We start from the raw sequence: 13,684 nt of genomic DNA, 5'->3' as shown, positions 1-13,684 counted from the left end.
CATCTGGAAATGTGACACAGCAAGGGCATTAGCTAGTTAATATGATGAAGTGTGCTCAATATGAAGTTGAATATGAACAGTACGGATGAACACCTCCCAATGCACCAGGTGAACACTTAGTATTCATGGTATTTTAAATGTGTGATATGCTGTATTGTATTTTAAATATTCTGAAAGTTGCTCTGAGAGTTTTTTTTTAAAGCACCAAACAAATATTAATAAATAATTATGTTGCGTGTGCCCGTCAATATGAATATGAGCAGACCACCTGTGGGTAAAAGGCCACTTGCACTCAGTTTGTCAAATAAATATAGGTGGGAAAAACACATTCTGGCTCCCTCTCATTAACTAGTCGATTTGGAGGGGCAGAGACAGCACATCGGGTTCCAGATGTTAAAACAGGATCCCTGTGCCTTTCATATTGGGTGCACTTATCGCAAAGGGGTGAGAAAAGTTGCAGTGGCTGAAAACCTCTCTGCTACATGACTATTAAAATGATACACAAGTCATGCCCTCCTTTATAATCCAGGAGCTTCCCGTTGTCTTTTGTGATCTCTCAGATGTTAACAGAGGACTGCTCTGCAGTTGTGCAAAAATCCCCAGAACCCCCGTTCCGCGCCGGGACTTACTGGCGAAGGGACGAGTTTTGCGGCTGCAGCCGAGCCGCCATCTTGATGAGGGAGGCGTGCTCGCAGCGCGCTGGCGCGCTGACGTAGCACGCAGTGAGGGGGCGGGGCAGCAGATGGCCATTTAAGGCCGTACCGCCAGCCGCCCACCCTCACTGCAAATTTTTTGGCGGCAAATTCAAACGGGAGGCCCTCTTGCATCGGCGGCGCGATGCGGCTCAGACCGCCCGCCGACGCACGCGGCTTCTCCAGGCCATTTTTTGGCGGCAAATTTAAATGGGAGGCCCTCTTGCATCAGCGGCGCGACGCGGCTCAGATCGCCCGCCGACGCACGTGGCTTCTACAGGCCTACAGGCCAGGCCTTGGTGCGGGGGCCAGCGGCGAGGAGCGGTCGGCACGGCTCAATCGCGGAGCGGCGCGGCTGCGGCGCGGCAAAGAGCCCCGGGCTCCAGACTGAGGCAGTGGTGAGCCTAGGAGCAGACCCGGTGGGGCAGCGGGGACAGCTCTAGGCCACCCAGCGGCTGAGGTGTGGCGGCAGCGGCCATCCAGCGGCCATCCAGCTGCAGAGGTGCGGCCTGCAGGAGGCATCGGCGGGCCCGGTGGGGCAGCGGAGGGAGCCCTAGGCCATCCAGCGGCGGAGGTGTGGTGGCAGTGGCCATCCAGCGGCAGAGAGACCCCTAGGCCCCAGGATGCCTTCCAGCGACGGCAGCACGGCCTAGCGGCAGCGGCGGAATTCAGGCGAGGCGGCCTTGTGGCCGCATTCTTTTATCTTTAAATTACTCTTTAAATTACTATCTTTAAATTACTATCTTTAAATATCTCAGCCCATAGCAAGGGAGTGGGGGTGAGATAAAGGGACTGGTTTGAGTAGGGGACACAGTCCAGCTAGACAGTGAGGGTGCGGGGTCCCCCCTTAGGTATCCCCAGGCTGACCACCTCTCATTATTGCAGAAGGCATCGTCCCCCTACACGCTAGCTCAGGATGCCACCCAAAAAAGGTCAAGGTGGCCCAAAAGGGAAGGGAAGGGCCCCCAGGGCAGAGGGTAGACACCCACCCCCTGCGGCGGAGGATGGGAGACAGGGGGCAGGCATACCATGGACCACTATACTGGCTAGGTTAGAAGCCCTGGAGAGGGGCCCTGCCCAGCCGGCAATGGGGAGGACAAGGGAACCACCCCCCAAGCGGCCCCGGGAGAAAGTGCAGCGTCTAGTTGGCGGGGCTAATGCTGCGGCTATTACTTCTATCTTAGCGCGACTGGATGCGCTAGAGGCAGGGCCTAGTAGGGCCGCAGCAAGACCGCCCGGAGCAGAAGCAGGAACAGCGTTGTCTTCGCATGCAGCCCCAGGACCACAGCCCATGCATGGGCCTTCAGCGGACAACATAGGGGGTGAGTCTCCCTGGGCAGCACAACAACAGGGGCAGCCCCAGTGGGGCTGGCCCCCGTGGGGGTTTCCATACTGGCCCTTTTCCCCACCACCTGAAACCGAGCGGTATGGGCAAGCAGCGATCACCATGGGGGCGGGGCATGGCACACCACAATAGCTGCCTCCCCTAGGGGTGGCCTGTGAGCAGGTCTGACAGGCCACTGCCAGAACAGGGATGGGAGTGGGGGCTCAGCCCTCCTGGTCGGTACCCCCCCCAGCAGAGGACACTGACCCTCTGGGCTCAGTGAGGGAAGGGGCTATACCTTTCGGGGATACATCAGCCCCACTGGGCTTTCACCTGCTGCCCACTACAAAAGAAAAAATTTGGAAGGGGGAGTACGTCGACTTATTCTCACTTCTGTACAGGGAACCAGTGAGGAGGGAGAAGGATAAAGGCGAAGAGGCAGAACCTGACAAGCCCAAGAGGCGGCGCATTGAACGCACTTGGGCTAATTGGTTGCCTGCATTTCTGACATACATGGGGTGGTGATGCAGAAACAGCCACAGAGGGGCCCTATTCTGATTAAATACCTCGATATTATATATCGGGGCTACTCCGAGTTCCAGGGGGCAGCATGGCTCGCCTATGACGAATCGTTTCGTATGAGGGCAGCCTTTGATACCTCCCTCCCCTGGGGCAAAAAGGAAGCGGACCTGTGGCTACAGTTTATGTCACACTCCAAGCCCATAGCTGGGGATAGAACGGACAGCGGCCACCTCCTGGCCCACCAGGCAGCAGCAGCTCCTTCCCGCGGGCCTGCGGGGCAGGGGGTTCAACCCCGCCTGATCTGCTGGGAGTTCAGCTCCCGAGGCCGCTGTGGTCGTAACCCCTGCAGGTTCCGACATGAGTGCGCAATATGTGGGGGCCAGCATTCCTGCGCTGCCTGCCCCAGGGGCCGCCCCTTCAGAGGTGGGAACAGGGACTCACCTGGTGCAAGGAGACCAGGAGCTGCTAGTGCAGTTCAAGGAAAGGGGCCCCCGTCCAGTTAAACTCTCCGAACTCCAGCGCTTGCTCTGCTGTTACCCCCGAGTCCAAGACGCCCACTTTTTGCTACAGGGCTTTACAGAGGGTTTCCGGATTCCCTATTTGGGTCCCAGGCACCCCTTCATGTCCCGCAACCTAAAATCAGTGGCGGGTATGGAATCGGTTGTGGGGGAAAAAATTAGGAAGGAGGTCATGGCAGGCCGCGTGCTGGGCCCCTTTGTGGCACCACCCATCCCTTCACTCAGAGTTTCCCCGCTGGGCCTTGTTCCGAAGAAGGCACCAGGCGAATTTCGCCTTATACACCACCTGTCCTTTCCCCAGGGTGGGTCAGTAAATGACTTCATCCCATCAGACCTCTGCTCGGTCCGCTACACGTCATTCGACTGTGCAGTTCGTATGGTTAGGGACTGCGGGATGGCCGCCCTCATGGGAAAGTGTGACATCAAATCAGCCTTCCGTCTCCTCCCTGTGCACCCAGGGGATTTTGAGCTGTTAGGCTTTGCCTTCATGGGCAAATACTATGTGGATAGGGCATTGCCTATGGGCTGCTCCATCTCATGCTCGGTTTTTGAGCGCTTCAGTTCTTTCTTGGAGTGGGCAGTCAGGAGACGGGCAGGCCGGCAATCAGTGGTGCACTATTTGGACGACTTCCTGTTTGCGGGCCCTGCAGACTCAGGCGCCTGTCAGGCATTTATGGAGCAGTTCGCGGGGATGGCCTGGGAACTGGGTGTTCCCCTCACGGCTGAGAAAACTGAGGGCCCGTCCACTACCCTCACTTTCCTGGGCATAGAGATCAATACAGTGGCCCAATGCTGTAAGCTCCCGCGGGATAAGCTGGTGGCCATTAAGGGTAAAATCTCAGAGGTGGTTGGGGTGAAGAAGGTGACATTGGCCACACTTCAACAGCTGGCAGGACATATGAACTTTGCATGCAGGGTGGTAGCACCCAGGCACGCATTCTTGCGGCACGTGTACGATGCCATGGCGGGCCTATCATGCCCCCACCATCACACACGTGTTACAGCCGCTCTCCGGGAGGACCTGGCAGTTTGGTCCACCTTCCTGCGGGAATTCAATGGGGTCTCCTTATGGAGAAAGGATCGCCTGTTGGAAGCGGAGCTACAGGTGAGCTCCGACACCTCAGGTTCCTGCGGTTTTGGGGTCATTTTCCATGACTCATGGTGTCATGGCAGCTGGCCACAGAATTGGGCGCAGGCTGGACTAACCAGAGACCTGACCCTTCTGGAGTTCTTCCCCATTGTCGTGGCCGTACACCTTTGGCCGGACAAACTGGGCAATTCCTCGGTCCATTTTTGGTGCGACAACCTCCCCACGGTACATGTCATCAACACCCTGTCCTCTAGAAACCCCAATGTTATGCGTTTGGTTCGAGTGTTTGTGCTCCAATGTCTCCACTATAATATACAGTTCTTTGCGCGCCATGTCCCAGGTATTGATAATAGCATTGCTGATGCTCTATCACGGAACCAGATGGAGAGATTTCACCAGCTGGCGCCGTGGGCAAGGGCTCAGCCGGACGTGGTACCCCCAGCGCTGTGGGAGATTGGAAGACCGAATCAGAACGGGCCATAAGCCTTTCTGTGGCACCCAGCACTTTGGCCAGCTACCAGGGGGCAGGTAGGGACCTGGCAACCTTCAGGGAGTCCAGAGGCTACACCCAGGAGTGGCCCATCCCTGTGGAGCATCTTATGGAGTTCTGCGTGGAAGGGAAGCGGAGGGGGCTTTCAGTCAGGACCATCAGAGGTAAGCTCTCAGGTCTATCCTTCCTAGGGAAAGCACGGGGCTTTCAGGACTACTCCGGTGACTTTAGGGTACGCCGGATGCTGGAAGGGTGGTCCCGTGAGCGCCCACACACACCTGATGCCCGCTCCCCCCTTTCCCCAGAGCTACTGTTGGGTCTGCGGGGACAGTGGGGAGTGCTATGTTCTTCCCATTTTGAGGCACTGCTATACCATGCTGCGGCCCTCACCTTGTTCTTCGGGGCCTTCCGAATAGGGGAGGTGGTGGCAGGTTCTAAGACGGATAGCTCTCTCCGGGCCCTCCAGGTTTCTGATCTCAGCTGGGAGGCAGGGGGGCCCGCCTGCGACTCAGGCAGTCAAAGACGGACCAATGCCACAAGGGTCGCCTGATTGTGTTATCCCCATGCCAACAGGAGGAGCTCTGCCCGGTCAGGGCCCTACGCATTTTTCTGGCAGCCCGCGGGCTGCAGCCAGGGTACCTGTTCAGGCACAGGGACCTCCAGCCCCTTACCAAGTACCAATTTTGGTCGGTGGCAAAGACAGCACTCCAGCGGCTAGGTGTGGATGCCCGCAATTTCGGGACACACTCCTTCCGAATAGGTGCAGCTTCCACCGCTGCTCATCTGGGTTTTTCCAAAGGGCAGCTGCAGGCAGTGGGCAGGTGGTCCTCGGAGGCATATAAGACGTTTGTTAGACCACTAACGGAGATGCATGAGGCCAGCAGCTAACGGCGATGTTGTCGTTTTTGGCAGGCTGCTGGGAAAGATCGGAACAAGTGAGCATCCTCCTCTGCGGCCACAGCATGATTTTCTGGGCAGGCCGCAGGGCAGCGAAGTCCCGCATTGGAACGCAGCTGGGGCTCAGTCAGTGGGCCTCAGTGCGGTGGCTGGGACGACGGTGGATGCGTTGGGACGGCCTCCTGCTTACCTTGTTCCGGTCGGCTGTGGACTGGGCAGTGCCCCAGGTGCTGGTCATCCACCTGGGAGGTAATGATTTGGGTCTGTTGAGGGGCAAGGCCCTAATCGAACAGGCATGTAGTGACCTCCAGGCCATTGCACTGCGCTGGCCTGGGGTGCACTTGGTATGGTCTGACATCCTGCCGCGCAAGACGTGGAATTGGGCTGATGACCCACGGGGAATGGACAGGGCTCGGAAAAAGGTTAATAGACAGATTCAGAGGGCCATTAAGGGCCTGGGGGGTTCTGTCATACACCACCCAGAGATCAAGCAAGATAGGCTGGAGTTGTTTAGGCCAGATGGCGTGCACTTGACTGACGAGGGCAATGACATCTTCCTAATGGACCTGCAGAGGGGTGTGCACCGGATTCTTATCGGGTGTGGGGCAAGGGGAGACTAAGCAGAGGCTTGTCCCCCTTTTGTGGCAAGGAAGCGCGGGGGAAAGGTTAAAAGGGAAAGGGCAGCTAGGTGACACCTTTAGGCACCTTTGGGGGTGATTGGCGGTCCGGGGGCCTGCAGCTCTGGGCTATACGGCCCGGGGGAGCAGAACACGGGCCGCTTTTGGGGCCAACGTGCCTCATCCGCTCGGAGTTTCACGGCTCCGGGGGGCGGTGATGCGGGTTGGACCCCCTACACATCTTCAGGGTGTGGCCGGAGCTGGGGCCTGGCACAGGGCAGCCCCAGGCTCTGGCAAGGTTTGGTTGCCCTATAGCTGCAAGCAGGCTTTGCCTGGATCAGCTGAATTCCCCCGCACTGTATTGTCCCTCTGCAGGTTCATTGGTTATAATTGACTCTGTTTTTAATAAAGTGGCCCATGATTTAACCCAATGAACGGTGTCTGTGTTTATTTCGGCAATAGGCCGCAAAGCAGAGTGTGTATCTTTCCTGCTGTTACTTTGCATTATGCTTTGACCTTTCGAATGATTATTGCAGAAAAGGGATAGTAGTTCTGCTTTTTGCTTAGCGCATTTGGAGTGCGACATTTACCTACCCATAATCAATCAAGAACTAGTTTTTAATCATATGTGCTTTTGTTCACTGGTTCTCTCCAAAGCAGTTCCCAAGGCATGAAACTACTGTCACAGATGGGAAGATCCATTCTTTTGTGATTCTGTCAAACACGTACACACACTTTTCACTCCTTAGAAAAACATTGACTTTTCACAGGCAACAAATTCAGTGATGGTCTTGTTTTAACAACCCAAAGATTAACTAGCAAATATCTCTTTAAGCCAACTCATGTTAGTTCTAATTCAGTGTGATACCTGACTGAATTCCAACTGCAGAGGCAATTATAATTCCAAGCACTGGCAGAGCCTATTAATTCTACTTTCCACGCTTAGCAAAGAGGTTGGCTGTCTCATGTAATACAGTTTGAAACTTCATCTGCTTTGCTTCTTTAAGCAAAATGGAGCGTGGGCACTTCTCATGTGACAATCAGTAATGCTAATCTAGTCAAACCTTAGCAAGTATGGGTCACTCTAACTCAAGTTCAACACACCTGGTTTTCAAAGGTTCATACAAATGGATACAAGAAAAGAAGCAGGAGAAATGTGTATTGCAAGTAGGAATGGGTGAATCTGTCAAGTTTGTTTTCTCTCGGTTACTCATTTTTCAGTCAGGTTGAGTTCTTCCACATTTCCCCATCAGTTTGCATTGTTTTTCTTTAAAAAAAATCCTCATGAACATTAATTAGCATTTTAGTGCAAAATTCTCCTAATATACATCTTTTTGCAAAGCAATTTCTTCTAATATAATTCATTTACCTATTATTTCATTTTTATACATACGTTTCCTTAGTATATGCATTTTTGCAGACATTACTTGGCTGGAGAACTGCGCTGCAAAATTCAGAGGGGTACAAATTTTGCAGGATGGTTGTGCTTTGATTTGTGTATTGTTTTGTAGTGTGGATTACCATTTTAAACAGATTTATGCATGAAATATGGCAGTCTGACCCGACTGAGCTTTGTACACACACGGATTGCATCTTGCATGGAGTGACTGCTTCTATCTGAACCACTTGTGCATTGTTTGTTTTTTTAAATCCCAACTAATTATATGCAAAATTCTACACAAAAATGTATATTATATTTGCATTACATATACAAAGAGTCATATGGTACTATACTATATTTCTGCTGAATAATTTTTAAAATATAGTAACATATACATATTTTCTACAGTTATACGCATTATTGTATGTATCTGGTTACTTTAGGAAGCCTGGAGAGTATATGCTTATAATATGTATATAATTACACTAGGTTCATTGCTCACTTCACTCACCAACCCTGTCTATTTATTTATTTATTATTTGATTTATACCCCGCCCTTCCTCCCAGCAGGAACCCAGGGCGGCAAACAAGCACACTAAAAACACATTAAAACATCATAAAAACAGACTTTAAAATACATTAAAACAAAACATCTTTAAAAACATTTTTAAAACACTTTCAAGGCATCTTTTTTTAAAAAAGGTTAAAAAACATTGTTTTTAAAAAAGGTTAAAAACATTGTTTTTTAAAAAAAGGTTTAAAAACATATTAAAAAGCAATTCCAACACAAAAGCGGAAGTATTGTCACCAGCGTTCCCTCCTCCCCCCCCAAGGGTCACCAGCCCTCCTCCCTTCCTCCCCTGCCCCATCAGGTCGCCTGCAATCCCCCTGCTTGACGCTTAGAAAAATATAATACAGCAAGATATAATATGTGAGAATTGTTTGTAGTTTTAGCGGAACCAGTAAAAACCCAGCATGCTTCTCATCACGAACGAGGAGTGAGACAGGAATTAGAAAAAAAATCCATGTGTACAAGCTTGACATGGAGATTCTCAGAAGCAAAGTCCTAAGCCTGAGAAGACTTCTCTGTCCTAAAGAATTTCATGGAAGAAAGACTTCCTTAGTGGCAATACTGGAACTAACAGTGATTGGAAAAGGTGCAGCTCTGGCTTCAATGCAGCTCTGAAAGATAGAGGAGCATTTTGAGCAGGTGGATCTGGCAACCCTGGGTGATAATTCATCATATCACTGACTAACATACCTATCCTATTATTATTATTTAAAAATCATTTTTAGACCAACAACTCAGTCCTGGTGAAAACACAAATGCCTTACAAAGCTGTGATGCCATACTGCACCTGTTGAAATGCCCTCTTCTACGTAATTTCTCTACTGAAGGCACAGGAACAGTCCTTTACATCTTGTTACCCTAAGGCAGCAGTCCTATGCTGGGTTAGGTGTGCTTAAGTCCATAGATTTCAGTGGGCTTAGGCGCTGCATAGGACTGACTGCAAATCTACTGCTTTAGGCCCAAGATGTCTGGGCTGACTGGACATGACAAACTACATGTGCTGAAATCTCCTGTCCTACACAACTGTTAAAGGCGCAGGAGGTCTGTCCCCTTTTGCATCTGGCCAACCTGGTACCTGTGCCTTTGTTAGTGATTGTAGATTCTCTCTGGAAGACCAGAGGGAGATACTGCTAGTATATCCCTGCACAACTGGGAATTTTCTAGCTTGAGTGGATATGTACAGATGTCCACCAATGAGCCCTGCTGGGAGTAGTCCTTATAGAGGCAAGAGTTTCCAAAGGGATCCACCAATGCAACCTTTGTTAAGGCAAGGATGTGTGGCAGGCAGGTGAAATATCAGGAAGTGTGGGAAGTGCAACAGCAGGGACCATTCAGTTTGTAACTTAAGGGTTAATTGTTAATGTTAAAGTCAACCAGCCAAGAGGTGAACAGGTGGAGGTATTGCTCAGCAACCACTCAGAGTGGCACGATCTTTGCTGAGGTAGCAAGTGCTCTGATTGGCTGTGCAAATCTGAGGGAGTTTCCCCCCTCTATGTTTGGTTGTATTTCTCCCTGCTCTGAACAAGGCCTGAACTAAGAAAGACAAAACATCTCTGTTTATTTCTCCTCAAATTATACCCTGTTTTTGTTCAGTTTACCCATGAAAGTGTTAGCCGGATCTTTTCTCTCCCGACTCCATTTGTATTATTTAAGTGACTCTGCCAATGCTAAGAAGGGAATAAAAGATCCTCCTCCCCTTTTTTGTCTCATCACCTCCTCCAGCAATGAACAACCATAAGTCTCCACTTGTCTGGGGAACAAATGCATTCTTTATAAAATCACGTAACATGAAATGCATCTACATTATTTACAACAGTGTCACCAGCCCTGAGCCCAGTGTCAGCTTTACTTAAAATCTATATAATGAATTTGTGGAGAGCAGGTTATTCAGTTAATTATATGGAGTATTTAAGTCTTTCTGTTTAATTTTTTTTTAGATTTTCTTCTCTGGTGACATTCTTAAACTTTGAACTCTGAGCTCTAACAGCTTGTTTCCAATCATAAGGTAACAGTCCCCTTCTTTTGATGCCTGTGATCAAGAATGTATTTTGAATAATTCAGAACAGTCATCAGTGCTTCAGTTTCATCATTATCACTTGCTCCAATACAGGCACTTGTGTTTGGAGAACCTGAGAGAACCCACCAATACAATTTACCCTCTGCAAGATACACTGCTCCATCCTGTGCATGTTTGCTTAGAAGTATATCCCAGTTAATTCAATAGGGCTTACTCCCAAGCAGGTATTCAGAAGATTGCAGTCATGTTTATTGAGGTGTGACAGCATTTGTATGAGGAAAAATAGTGTGCAGCATGCTGCTTGACTTTCATTATTAGAAACCAACTAAGTATAGAACATGCAGGGGAAAATGTTTACATAATAAGTTCTGAGATGTATTTTCTGAGCCATGACATGCATATAGCAAAACCAAGAAGAGCTGGAAACATTTCTATGACATTCTAGAATCATAAATATATAAAATTAACACCCACATTACATAGAAATGCTGCCAAGCATCAAAAAGGTTCTGGTTTCACTCCAGCAAATAAAATCAACACCTTCTTGTGACTGTAAGCTTTATTTTTAATAAGTTCTTAAAGCCCATTTTTAATTACAGCAAAGACTTGAAAATAACTAATGTGAAACAACTGGTGCCAGATAAAAAGAACAATCTCAGAAAAACTTGGTATATTTACAAGATCAGTTTCTATGTCTGTGATCATGAAATCCTGAATCAGTTATGTATCTTATTTTTGTTTCCACAAGTGATACCTCTAATGCCGGGATTTTGAAAATAACAAAGCGGTTGATAGATCCAAAGCAGATATGGTTGCACGCCACAAAGTGATTTCCACAAAATTTGTATTTGCTAACATATATGTACAGAAACAAATTTAGAATGGAAATGTCATAGAAAAGCCAACTAATTTCCCATTCAAATTACCTCAGATAAATTCTTCAATTATTTTGCACCCCACCCCCAGATGTCCCAAAAACAGTTCTTCCTTTACCGCAAATTAATTTCTCAACAGATGAATTCAATTCTCTTACGGTTATCCCCATTCATCACCCCAAATCATTTCTAAATAAAGTTGTCTTAAATTAATTTATTTCCCCAAATTAATTTCATACCCACTAACCCACATCACATACTCCCATTCAATTTCCCCCGAATTCGTTACCCATTCAGAAACTAGGCACTTAGAAAACGTTTAGGGGCTCATGTGCCATAGACTAATCTCAAACAACACCCCTAACTGAAATAATACCCTGTTGTCAGTCAGTCAATCAATCAATCCTTTATTAACGATCACAAGGATCCATACAGCATATAAAAAACATTTATAACATCTCAGTTTACAGTTCCGAATATAGTCATATTTTAATTTAAAACTTTTATATCATATCTGGTTCTCATAATATTAAAAATTAAAATTCTATAAAGACTCTTTCCTTTTTAATATTGCTATTGTAGCAAATTTTGCTACCTTCCATTTGATTTCTTTCTTATGGTCAGACAATAAATAGTCTATTCGTGAAACATCAGAATTTAAAATTTGGTTGTCTAAAAGAGGTATAATAAGGTGCAATCTAGGTTGATCGTATATAGGGCAATATAATAAAACATGGGCATTCGTTTCAATCTCTCTTCTTTCACAGGGGCATAGGCGTTCCATATATGGAGTCTTATTATATCGACCCTCCAGTACAGCTGATGGGAGGACATCACACCTAATCCAGGTAAATGCTTTTCTGTATTTGGGTATATTAAGATTAGTCAAGTAAGGCATCGGGAGGTATGGACTGACATTATATCTATATTCCTTTGCCATTTCTCGATTTGTTTGTAAGTCAATATCCCTTATACGTTGCCTGATATTTATCCTTGCCGACTCGTATCCCATCTGTCTTATTATTTGTATGGTAAAGCCGAGATGTTAAAGTTTATCTATAATTGTAGTGTTCCATATTGACTTAAAATTATCCTCAAGAATGTGAGGTGCTAAGCCTTGGGGTTCTAAATATAATTTTAGCCAATAATTAATCCTCGATATCCAAATAATTGATTCTATGGATTGTACTCCAGTTTCTAGCCGTATAAGGCTATTGGGGACACATGTGGGTAGTGCCATAATGGACCGTATAAAAGAGGTTTGCAACGCTTCTATCTCTGGAAATTTGTCCCTTGTTGTCGCTTGCATACCATACGTGAGCTGTGGGATTATTTTGGCTTTAAATACTTTCAGGGCAGGGATAATTAGTTGTCCGCCATTGGTGTAATAAAAAGTTATCAAGGCTTTTGATGTTCTCTTGGCATTTAATATAGTTGATTTAACATGACGGCTATGGCTGCCTGTCGCTTGGAAGGTGAAACCTAAGTATTTAAATGAGTTCACCTGTTCAATAATGCTTCCGTTTAGTATCCATTTATGTTTCAAACGTTTTTTACTAAATACTAATACCTTGGTCTTTTGGTAATTTATTTCTAGGCCTTCAATTTGACAATATTGAGCTGTTCTGCTTAGTAATTTCTTCAGTCCTATCGAGGTCCTTGATAATAGAGCAATATCATCAGCATATAAGAGGGCATTCCTGGGGATATTAGCTAGCATAGGGGAGTGTATAGCGCAATGATTTAGCTTTTTAATAATATCATTAATATATAAATTAAAAAGTAAGGGTGATAAAACACATCCTTGTCTAACCCCTTTTTGCTTTTTTATCGGATTGGTTAGATGTCCCTGTATATTACATCTAACTCTTAGTTTAGTATTTTTATATAAGACTTGCAGCAAGGTTAATAGACGTCTATCAACGCCAAGATGGTATAATTTCGACCATAGTCTTGATCTTGGGATCGAATCAAATGCTGCTTTCAGATCGATATAGGCAACATAAAAAAAGCCCCCTTTTCTAAGAGTGTATTTATCAATAATATGCTGCAGGACTATTATGTGGTCCATTGTTGAGCGGTTTGGACGGAAGCCAGCTTGTTCTGGGATTATTACATCTGTTTGTTCAGCCCAAATACTCAGTTTGTTAAATAAGTGATCGGAATATAACTTACTTATGACATTTAACAAGCTGATTGGTCGATAATTAGCTGGATCTGTCCTTAGACCCTTCTTAAAAATAGGTACTACTGTCGCCATGCCCCAATCATCTGGTATAGTCATAGTATTATCAATATGTGAAAATAATGTCGCCAAAATTGGAGCCCACCAATTAACATTATTTTTGAAGACTTCAGATGGGATGTTGTCAGGCCCAGGGGCTTTGTTAGATTTTAAGTTCTTAATCAGTCCTATAATTTCCTCTTCAGATACAGATGTCCATGTTTGCAAATCATTCAATAATGCATATTCATATTTGTCCTCTCTTCCTAGATTATTATATAATATTTCAAAGTGTTTTTCCCAGTCTCTAGCCAAAATATTACAATTAGAGTGTAGATGAGATCTTGGCCAGTAATATGTAATCAATTTCCAAAATATATTTGGGTTTCTTATTTAGAAGCTTCCAGCAATCGTATCCATATTTCCGATCTTTCTTTTCGTTTATTCATCTTGATTAGTTGCTTGT

General features: G+C 46.8%; 1 long non-coding RNA gene across 1 annotated transcript in view; it reads left to right on the top strand.

Annotated features, from left to right (window-relative positions):
- The first annotated feature begins 1,202 nt into the window (after window positions 1-1,202).
- Window positions 1,203-13,684, top strand: part of LOC133382248 (uncharacterized) — a 150,443-nt gene continuing 137,961 nt past the window's right edge. Inside the window, exons 1-3 of the long non-coding RNA XR_009761873.1 lie at window positions 1,203-2,014; window positions 10,040-10,107; window positions 11,762-11,842. This is a non-coding gene — a long non-coding RNA (uncharacterized LOC133382248). The remainder of the gene's footprint in view (window positions 2,015-10,039; window positions 10,108-11,761; window positions 11,843-13,684) is intronic.

The sequence above is a fragment of the Rhineura floridana genome, chromosome 3 (genome assembly GCF_030035675.1).
Source record: "Rhineura floridana isolate rRhiFlo1 chromosome 3, rRhiFlo1.hap2, whole genome shotgun sequence".
Lineage (NCBI taxonomy): Eukaryota > Metazoa > Chordata > Lepidosauria > Squamata > Rhineuridae > Rhineura > Rhineura floridana.
Note: the sequence above shows the minus strand (reverse complement) of the source record. Positions and strands in the feature narration are given on the sequence as shown.